Below are 10,089 nucleotides of genomic sequence, written 5' to 3'. Positions count from 1 at the left end.
TGTATACTGTATTGTGAAATAATTTCAGTGTCAATGAATTATAATATCTTGATTTTATATTAGAATGACCCATAATTAGAAATAAAAATATTCCCACGATTAATGTTCTTTTTGTTTCTGATAAATGCCTACAGTGCTGAGAAATGTAAAGAACCACGAACTGAGAGACTAAATCAACCTAAACTTTTTTCTTTTCTGATAGGACTCTCTGCATTCGCTAATGGCCACACTAAGCTCCTCTAATCCTTTCTTTGTTCGCTGCCTCAAGCCAAACATGCAGAAGGTAAGACGTAGGACAGTTCTCCACTGAGACCTGTCTTTAAGGACCCTGCCTCCTGGGGTTGTCACTCACAGATTTGCTTTCTCCTAGGTCCTTTCATTATAGGTGGCTGGAAACATATGGTATTATTATAACCTAACACTACTAAATGGGCGAATTCCCTTTGTCTCTTGGGCCTGTTTGTCTGCTTTTGAATGATGCCACTAAGTTTCAGAGCAATTTAGTTGAAAATGAAACATTGTGAAGCCTCATTTTTTTTTTTTTTTAAGCATTTGGTGTGACATTCTTGCGCAAGCTTCTATTTTAGAAGAAATGGTGTATTTTTTTTGTGGTTGATTTTCTTTTATTTCTTTCTGCTTTGTTGTCAAACGTGGCGAAGCGTCTGTATTCTGAGTGGTAATGCTGAATTTTACGGACTTTAACTGGGTGGTCCTAATTTGAAAACTCCTGAAAGGTTGTCATCATGAGCTTTCATTCTAAGCTACATGATTTTAGATTTTTAATGCCATATCCTAATCAGAAACAATGTGAGCTTTAAAAGTAAAAGCTATCTGAATAAAGCCGAGTCCAAGACTGAAACGGGCAGCTTGCCTTAGAGTTTGTTAAAAATCGAAATTCTCTTGATTTGGCCAACATTGGCGCTTAGTGTTACTGTTGGGGGCAATTTGAACTTTGGTGTCACCCCAATGGCACAAAAGTACAATTAGCAGTTTTCTTCGGTTCTTCTCCACTGCAGTGAAGAATCACAGGTCAGTGAGATTTAAAGTGTTTTAGAAAGACAAAGCATGCTTCCAAGGAGGCACCTGGTTTTAGCAAAGAGCTGTAGCAGAGTGCTTAACAACGACAGTCAACCTCCCAGAAGCGGGAACGGCTGCTTTATGCCTGGGCCATGATGGGTGCTTCCAAAGGCATTCCTAGGTGGTTGGCGAGTGAGGTCATTTTGATTGACACCTGGCTGCTATGAAACTCTTTGCGTAGTGCACATATGCGTACCCAGAATTCTACTATCACTGGTGTGTTCTTTGGGCGGTCTCTAGGCTGGGCCCCTATTCCTTTGTTCCCCTGTTGCTCGTGTCCAACTAGCTAGCTAACATTAGTAACCCCCCTGAAGAGACGAAAACCCCCACAAGACAGTAAGGTCTAGAGCCCCTCATGTTGAAAACCCAGATGTCATCCTTATAAGGATCAAGATAAGGAATCTGACCTGAACTGTTTCCCTTGAGACTTGTGTCACATTCTGATAACTTGGCTGAGACTAGTTCTCACTTTTTATATTGTTTACTAATTGCCTTTGACAATATGACAGTGATTCCTGATTTATAGTTTAAAGATGTTGACTTATAAGAACCACACTATTGAATTCTGTGTCTTCTATGAAGGCAAAACCGAATGTTCTCTCCAAGGAAGAACAGCCTGTTCGGTTCGTTACCTTACTGTGAGGTGTGATGGTGAGAATGTGGCATTTTGGTATAAAGTGGCCGCAACCGGTCTTATATAGAAAGTCTGTGATGACTTAATGTGCGTCTGCTCTGGTAGTTTAAGAAGTAACTCATTTTTCCATTTTTCAGATTTATATTAAAACGTTTTAGGTTATCACAGAAAAAAAAAAAAGGGCAACTTTTTTGACATAGCATAGGAAGTTAGTCGTTAAGACGTAACCGTGTACCACGTCACCTGGCTTAAATTCCACTTCGTAACCCCAGTGGGCAGTATTTACAAGACGGGGTGGCTGGGCTTTGTGTTCTGGTGCATACTCAAAGGAGCTGTTTATCTTGTCGGTGGTTCTTTCCTCTTTTTACAGCAGAGATAATACCATGTTTCATCCTTATAAAAGGCATGTTTTCTCCCTCGACTTAAGGTCTCGGATATTAAGAGGGAGTTGTAGCTCCTAGCGAACCATAGTTGAAATGGGAACGCTTTTTCTTAGTGGCGTAGGACAAAACCGTGCAGCATTCCAGACATTGCCATCTCAGATTCGGGGACCTGCTGTGCCGGCCCCATCAGGACTGAAATTCTGCTTTGAAAAACTCAGTCCCACGTGTTCTCATTTTCCTTCTGTGATGGCATGAAGTTCCTTTTTCCATTAAATTGCAATAGCTTTTCAAAATAGGCCGGTTTGAATTGAAAACTGTTCAGCAGCCAGAATATTAAAGAAATTACTCTCTTTTTGATGTTTATTTTTCCTTGCTGGGATTTGATTGTACCTAATTGCCTTGGCTTTTGCCTTTTAAAAAGCATCCAGCCCAACCTTATATTTCCATTTGTGTTGGCTCACAACCCTTTTCCTCTCCTGGACCTGGGGCAGACAGTAATTCACAACACAAGAGAGGGGCTGTAAAGACTTTGAAACAAATGTCTTGGTAACATTTTAAAGGCACCCACCCAGTAAAGGCAAAGAACTGACTTGTCTGAGGCCTAAGGTGTAGGTGCGATTTTAAGGGTAATGATGCTAATTAGAATATGGAGATCTTAACTTATGACTTGCTTAGCCTTTGTTTGGTTCCATTGAAGACATCAGAGTGTTACTGGTGATTATGTTATATGACACGTATGTAAACAACCCTCATTGGGGGTTTGTTATGAATATTCTTCTGTCTAAAGATAGGTGCTTCTAGACATTTCACAGGAAAAATCTTGCCCTCCTTCGCCTCAGAGAATGTATGTTGCCAGTATGGAAGGATGAGGCTGCCTCCCCATACCTCTCATTTACTTCTCAAATCAGTTGTTTATCAGGGGAGCTCGAGAGCTCGTGTTCAAATCTATGTGTGTGTAGGTATTTTGTCCAGCGTTCAGGAACGTGGATCATGGCTTCTGACAGATTCTACAGGTTTGTCGTTCTTTTTGATTTTTGTGGTTTGCTTTGGAAAGCAGGTAGAAGCAAGGTAACTATAACTGAAATGCTGGAACAATTATGTCAATTCGACTATAGTAATATGTGGACTTTTCGTTCTTATAAACAACTTGTAGCCAATCTTGGGTGTTCTATAAAAGGCACTTCATTCGCGTCCTTGGAAAGTCTTGGCCCTAAGTTCTGAAGCGAATTTTTGAAAAGCATACCTCTTGATCCAGGCCTCTTTAGATAACAGTGAAGGGTGTCATCCTCCTCTCGGCTTAGAATTTTCAGAGTTTCAAAGGGCAGGCTTCTCCACGAGACGATATTTAGTTGATGATATTCCCGTTAGCTTTTTTCTCTTGTATTTGCTTAGGCAGTAGTAGTTTCTGGCCAGGAGTGTCCAGACCAAGCCCAGGAGATGTCTGTATCAAAGGAAACCTGCTTTGCCACCTCAGAATTTCTCCCCAAGGGTGTTGCAGAGCCTGTTGATCCTTCCCTTCCCTCCTTGCCTGGTAGTTTAGCAAATAAGTTCTAGTCAGAAAAGTCTGTCATTAGCATTCCTCAGAAAAACCCTGAGGAGATGTACGACAGAATTAAAGGAGGGAACTGACTGATACCTATCAGGAAAACCTCGCCTGGGGTGAGAAGGGGTTGTCTGTCCCCAGCGTACGTGAGGCAGGCCAGCTTCCTGCAGAAGCAGTCAGGGTGGCAGTCAGGGCTGTCACGGGGGGCTTGACTGGCTGGCCCTCCTCCTCGGGCCCTCCTCCTCGTTCGTTCTGTAGGTTTGGTGGAAGGAGCACTCACATTACAAATGGAAGGACCTCGATTCCAGCAGCATCGTCTCTGAAGTGTTAACCAGATATAAGAATATCTTCGAAGATTCTGTCGAGTCTTCCACAGAAAGGCAGAACTTGTGTCACCTGACTCTCCCTAGGCTGGGAGCTGGCTTCCCGCAGAGGCGGACTACTGGGAGTAGTCTATGGAAGGCAAGAGGGAAAGAGAGTGGAGAGGGATGGCCCTCTCTGAGGGGAGGCTGGAGACCAGGCCCTGGAAGAGGGAAGCCGTGAGGTCTGTAAGGGCGCCTGCGGTCACATTCGCTGGAAAATGGAGCGTTAATCAGGAGAACAAAGCCGGAGACATGACATTGGCCCTTGTCTTAAAGCTCAGCCTCGGTGAGACATGAAGACGTGTCAGCCATCTCCCAGAGGACGTCGTCGTCGTTGAGAAACTTCAGAGGATGCCAGCGCTTTGCGCTTCAATTACCCCTGATGACCTGTACCCCTCTCTCTCACGCTCCACTGCTTGTATAAGACTATGTCCCCCATTTAGACGGCATCCTAGACAGCCCGCGACCACAGAGAGTGGGAACGCCATGCCCACATTATGGGAACACGAGCCTTTTGTTTCCAGAGGCATCACGGTTTGATGACTGAATTAATGAATCATGCCTTTAATCCTCAGTGTTTATGTGTGTGTGACCCAGGTGCCGCCTGCCATTTTTTTCTAGTTCTTTCCCCCTCTTAAAGACCAAACATTTCTATAAAAAGTTCTGATGACAATGTGGCACATTAACTACCTTGAAGTTTTGTCCATATTTATCCTTCCTGTACTGTTTTCTTATTTTATCTTATTTCTCATTAGTCTTACTAAACTTTATTCCAGTAACCCTTTACATTTCTTTTAAAGCTTTGGTCTCTCTACCTTAATCCTATTTTCTGAGTAAGTGTTCCATAAACGTAGAAGACCTTGACCAGTGCGACTTCGCAGGGCCTGCCTTGTGTACCTTCTCACCTTGCCGCCTAGCTCGGGGTCCAGACTGTCATGTGTGCTCAGTAAATGTTGAATCACATTGTTCTTAAAAGGACCTTGGGGAGATACCCATGGTATATGAGTGCTTAACTTTGCCAAAGATCAACTCTTAGGCGCTGTCTTTAACCCTTATTGCCACAGGTTCCGTTCTAGTTATTTTTGCATATTTTTTTGTTTCTGGGTTATCTTTGATGTAGTTGGAAGTTAGCTAGGAACAGTCCAGTGGGTCAGTATTAGGGTGAGCTCCTTAATATAAACCAGTCTTTCTATGTTAACGCATTACTTCTCCCTGTCTACCTCTAAAAGCTCACTTCTCAGAAGTGGCCCCCCTGGGCTTCAAAGCCTTTTTGGAACAGCCAAGCACAGCACAGTCCCAGAGGCTCATTCACATACTTTCACAGTTGGGGCTGGTGCTTTATACTCACTCATATATCTAAATGGGGTCCCCAGGCCTTTGTTACCTGCCATGACTGGGCAAAGAATGCCTGGATATGTGAATCTGTCAGGTAACAAGGGTTTAAACTGAAAGGTTAAACATTGAATTTTAACATTTTGATTGAACTTTCAGAAATTGTATATCATTCAGTTCCAGCATCGTCTATTACCATATTTTACTGAATTTAAAGCTCCCTTGGTAAAATGCACCATTATTTACATTATCACTGGAAGCAGAACCTCTGCTACTAGGGCAGGGTGCTGTCTTATCATTCAGCTCTTGGTTGTTGCTTTGCAAAAAGTATGAAAGGGGGGTGTGGAGAAGGAGAAAAACATCCCCTTCCCTACTCTGCTTCTCTTAGCAGCTCTAATAATCAAATCAACGGGGGCCAGATTAACAAGAGAACATCACATCTCATCTCCTGCGCACACAAACCCCACATGTAGGAGAGATTCAGAGACAAACTGGGAGTGAGGTGCATAGGACATCCTGAGCTGGGGATGAGGTAATGCACCTTGGGGGCCTCAGAGGGTCCCTGGAGGATGATAAGAGCAGATGCTTAGTAAACAGAAGTTTGCCTTGGCTATGGATGGGTCAAAAGAAGTTATCTCTGATCATGGCTTCTGGGCAAGGCCCCTAATTCAAGTTCTTGTAGGTGGTTGAAGGAGGGGCAGAAGTTTCTCTTGAGCCTGAAGTAAAATTGCCTTTAGCTCAAAGTAATCTGCATGCCATGGAGGCGCATTTTAAGGTAGCTTGTTTTGGACCCCCCAGAGGTCATTCCTCTACCACAAATATTCGCTTCATTGTAACACAGTCGCCCTTTGCCACTCTGTTTCCAGGCCTTTCTGCAGATAAAGTAACTCCATTTTCATGGAGGAATCTGTAGTAGAATATTTTGACAGCATTTACAAGACAGCCGGATACAGTGTAATTCCAATAGTGCCTAGAATTTGACAAGATGGAATGTAAAGCGGTGATGAAATTCACAGGCACTCAGGTGTGGAATGACATCGGGATGGCTGTTGGGATGTCAGCGGTCAGTGACACGTCCCAATTTGAGGCACGTCAAGGTGGGAACACATTTGCATTACTAATTAATGAAATATGGTCTTTTATCCCCTTTAAATATGACACAGAAGAGGCATCTTCTTCCCAAATAACCATCAGGGAAAGAGAATTTACTCTTTCCTTACACCTAAAGGCAGTCTAGTGTGATTTTTAAAAAATCCACCCCCAACCCTTGTGATTTTTTTTTTTTTTAAGCACTTACTGTTTATGGAAAGGTCTTGTACTAAAGATGAAACCTGCATTTCTACATCTTCCCTTCACTGGTTTTCATCCAGTCATTTACGATTAAAGTGGAACGTCAGATACATATTCATTCCTAAGAGTGTGTAAAGTATTTTTAGTATTTTTAAGCTCTTAATAAGCATACCTTTCCCTGCTCTAATAAGCAGTGTCCTGAGCATGACTTGATCTCAGAATCTTCGTTCAGGCATCAGCACATGATAGTACAATATTTCAAGGCTCTTGGAAGCACCTGGTTTTGAAGAGCTTGGCTTATTACTGACCATACTTATGTTTTTTGTTCCTTCACTCGGTTTCCTGTCCCGCCCCTCAGCCCCTCTCCCTCTGTGCTCCACTGGGGTTATCTGCAGAACCTGAGACTAGGTCAAAGACATAGATGGCTCTGCTCCATGCTGGCTGAGGCATACAGGAGGTGCCCCGGGCCTGGCACGTTGCAGTGAGCTGCAGCCCCGTCGGCGTGGGAAGGCCGCACAGGTGCAGAGCCACACAGGTGCAGAGCCGCACAGGTGCAGAGCCGCACAGGTGCAGGGGCCCATTCGCAGTGGGATGAGATAGAAACAGTGGGATCAAAGGTGTGGGCCTGGGTTCCTGTCCAGCCTCTTGTCACTAAGCAGCTGGATGGCCTTGGGATTGTTTTCCTTCCTTCTCAAGTGCGTATAGTTACAGTGACTGCTTAGGGGGCGGCAGTCGTAGGTATGAAAGAGGTAACGTGGGCATGTGACAGCTACCCTCAGCTGTGTGAAATCATTCACACTTGCGTTATCTGTTTGAATGTGGAGAACACGCTCAGTAGCTTTACGGCTCACTTCATTCACCCTCACAGGTTTAACCCTCAGTTAAGCTGAATCACAGGAAAATCTTTCTGACTATTGCCAGATTTAGGTTTAGTTTTAAATTATCTTTGGCAGACTTTTGTAATTAGCTTCTTAAAAAAAAAAATTCTTTTAATCCTTGACCTTGTTACGGGATGAACATTCTTATTTCCATTTTCAAAAATTCATAGACTTTATTTTTTGGAACATTTTCAAGTTTACAGAAGATCTGAGCACATAGTAGAGTTCCTGCATTAGTCTCCCCTCCAACACACACACATACAATTTACCCTGTTAACATCTTGCGTTAGTGTGGTGCGTTCGTTATCATTAATGAATCGGTATTAAAACAGGAAGTTAACGTTAATGTTCACTGCACGGAACGGCTGTTTGCATTTTGAGAAATGTATACCATCATGATGTGTCAAAACACCCAGCGTTCATACTCTATTCAAAATACGATGAGCGTTTTTTTTTTTTCAAGTCATGTTGTTTAAATGAAGAGGACGGTTTCGGATTGCCTGGCCAAAAGCGAAGCATCGAGAATGAAGTTTCATTGCGCAGGATGAAATGTGAATGATAATCTTTGATGTAGAAGAAGCTAATGAAAACTTGGGGAGGGCGAAAGCACCAGGAGAGCGGGCAGCAGGGACTTTTTAGAACCCACTGGATTATCAGCTCTTTTGTCTCCTCCCCACATTCAGTTAGTCCGACGGCCTTCCGAGATGGTCCCATTCCGTCTACACACTTACTGGAAAATGCCCAGTCGGTGTTCGGTAGCCTTCCATAATTCCCCCTGTCTTTCTGGCAGCCACTCGTGCGGCCTGTCCTCCTGTGACTGGAGCATCATAGCCAAGCAGCATCTTCGACTTTTGGGAACATCACATACTGACGACCTGTAAAAATGCAGCTTTATCTTCTCAGGAAATTTTAGCAAAGGAAGCATTAAAGCCACCATTCTTCTTCCTAAAGAGAACAATGCCACTAAACCCCTCAGTGGTCACTCGAATCCTGTTTACTGAGTTGCCATGGCAACTATTCAGTCCTGCTATGTAAAGACCAGGATAAATAGCCATAAATGAAGCTCCGCTCAAGAGAGGAGTGTTCTCTCGGGTTAGTCTCAACCGAGGTCACAGTTGGCTTGATTTTTGTCCCTGGCATTTTTTTTTTTTTTTTTTAAATAATAAGTGATCTTTTAAAACCAAGAGTCTTCGGGCTTTCAAATGTCTGCACATTTTTGGGTGCACAGAAGGCAGTTGGTTTGCTCCCCCCTCCTCCAGTCAAAAGTATCGTCAGAGGTTGCCATCCCCCCCATCCTCGCCAGGCTGGACTTCCTTTCAGGAGAAGCAGGAATGAATTAAGCAAGCAGAACCCAAGACACCACATAAAGGGCTGGGAACACCAGCCAGCAGAAGAAAGCCCTTTTTTGTACTTGTCGGCTTAGATGCTCCTGGTCCGGACTGCTAAAGATGCAGCCGTTGGCAGTCGACGGAAACTGAGGGAGGCAGGGAACCCGAGGTAGGGCTTTTTCGCTTATTTGCACTTATTTGCTTAAAAGTTGTGTGTACCTTGCAATGATCACGGTAGTGTAAGATTTTGCAGAGGAATTTTTAAAACCCTAGAGGAACAGGTTTTGCCGTCTCTCTGAGCGGGGAGAAGTGTTTAGTTTCTAAACAAATGGGTGAGTGCTGGTTTTGATTGCATGTACAAGTTGGAACTGCTAATGCTTTGTTAAAATGTACTTATCAGATAAGGCACTGATAACGCAAAATGCTTTTGAGTGGGAATTCACCTCTTAAAATCACTTGAGTGCTAGGTTGTAGAGGGAAATTGGTTGGTTTCTTTTGCTTGAATTTGTTATTTTAAACAATTTCTCCTTAAAAGCTTATATACTACCGTCATGCAACTTTTTCTTGCCTTGTGCCCACATGACTCTTTAAAGAAATCTGCCCAAGAATAATTGTCTTTTTAAAAATTGTATTATAAACTGGTTTCCACACAAGTATGGGAATGGGAGAAGCTGCCGGAGCTGCATGGTCATCTGTTGAATATTATGTGCTTGTTTCACACAAGCTCACACATGCTGGAATTTTGCAATGTGTCTGGAGAAACCTGATAAGGCACATTTTGTTGAGATTCTCTTACTCCCCAAAGTAGATGTCCCCAAAGAAAAGAAGGAACATAATAAAGAGAGAATGAAATGCTAATCTCTTCCTCTATGGACATATGAATGTGTTCCGTTAATTTCTATTCAATTGCTAAAAGTGCCTTTTAAGGGAGTAACTTTTAAATGTGAAGGTGGTCTTTCATATTAAATTGAGTTGCATTGAAAAGAAATGAATAATAATGTGTCTGACTGCTCCTTAGCTAAATCAGCTTTCATTGAGACTGTTTCTAGTAGTAAGGGAAAACTTAACGTGAGAATGTTTTATTTTTACCACCAGCTTTTAAAATCTTGAGAGTAATTAATCTGACCTAAAATTAATTACCAGCATAAGAGAGAGGTGGAGGGTAAGTCACCTGTGGGAAGAGAGTACCACTTATTTCTGCCTCTCTGTTTTCTCGCTCACATAATTTGTATTTAAATATCGGGTCCCCAGTTCCATAATCC

General features: G+C 43.0%; 1 protein-coding gene and 1 long non-coding RNA gene across 2 annotated transcripts in view; both read left to right on the top strand.

Moving 5' to 3' along the window:
* The window catches only part of MYO10 (myosin X), a 207,480-nt gene that overhangs the window by 134,687 nt on the left and 62,704 nt on the right, over positions 1-10,089 (top strand). The window lies entirely within an intron of this gene.
* LOC111737453 lies at positions 201-4,679 on the top strand. The gene is made up of 2 exons (XR_002779439.1): positions 201-283; positions 3,896-4,679. It is a non-coding gene; the product is annotated as an uncharacterized LOC111737453 (long non-coding RNA).

The sequence above is a fragment of the Pteropus vampyrus genome, unplaced genomic scaffold, assembly GCF_000151845.1.
Source record: "Pteropus vampyrus isolate Shadow unplaced genomic scaffold, Pvam_2.0 Scaffold27, whole genome shotgun sequence".
NCBI classification, from domain to species: Eukaryota; Metazoa; Chordata; class Mammalia; order Chiroptera; family Pteropodidae; genus Pteropus; species Pteropus vampyrus.
The sequence above is the reverse complement of the archived record's forward strand: the minus strand, read 5'-3'. Positions and strand labels throughout refer to the sequence as shown.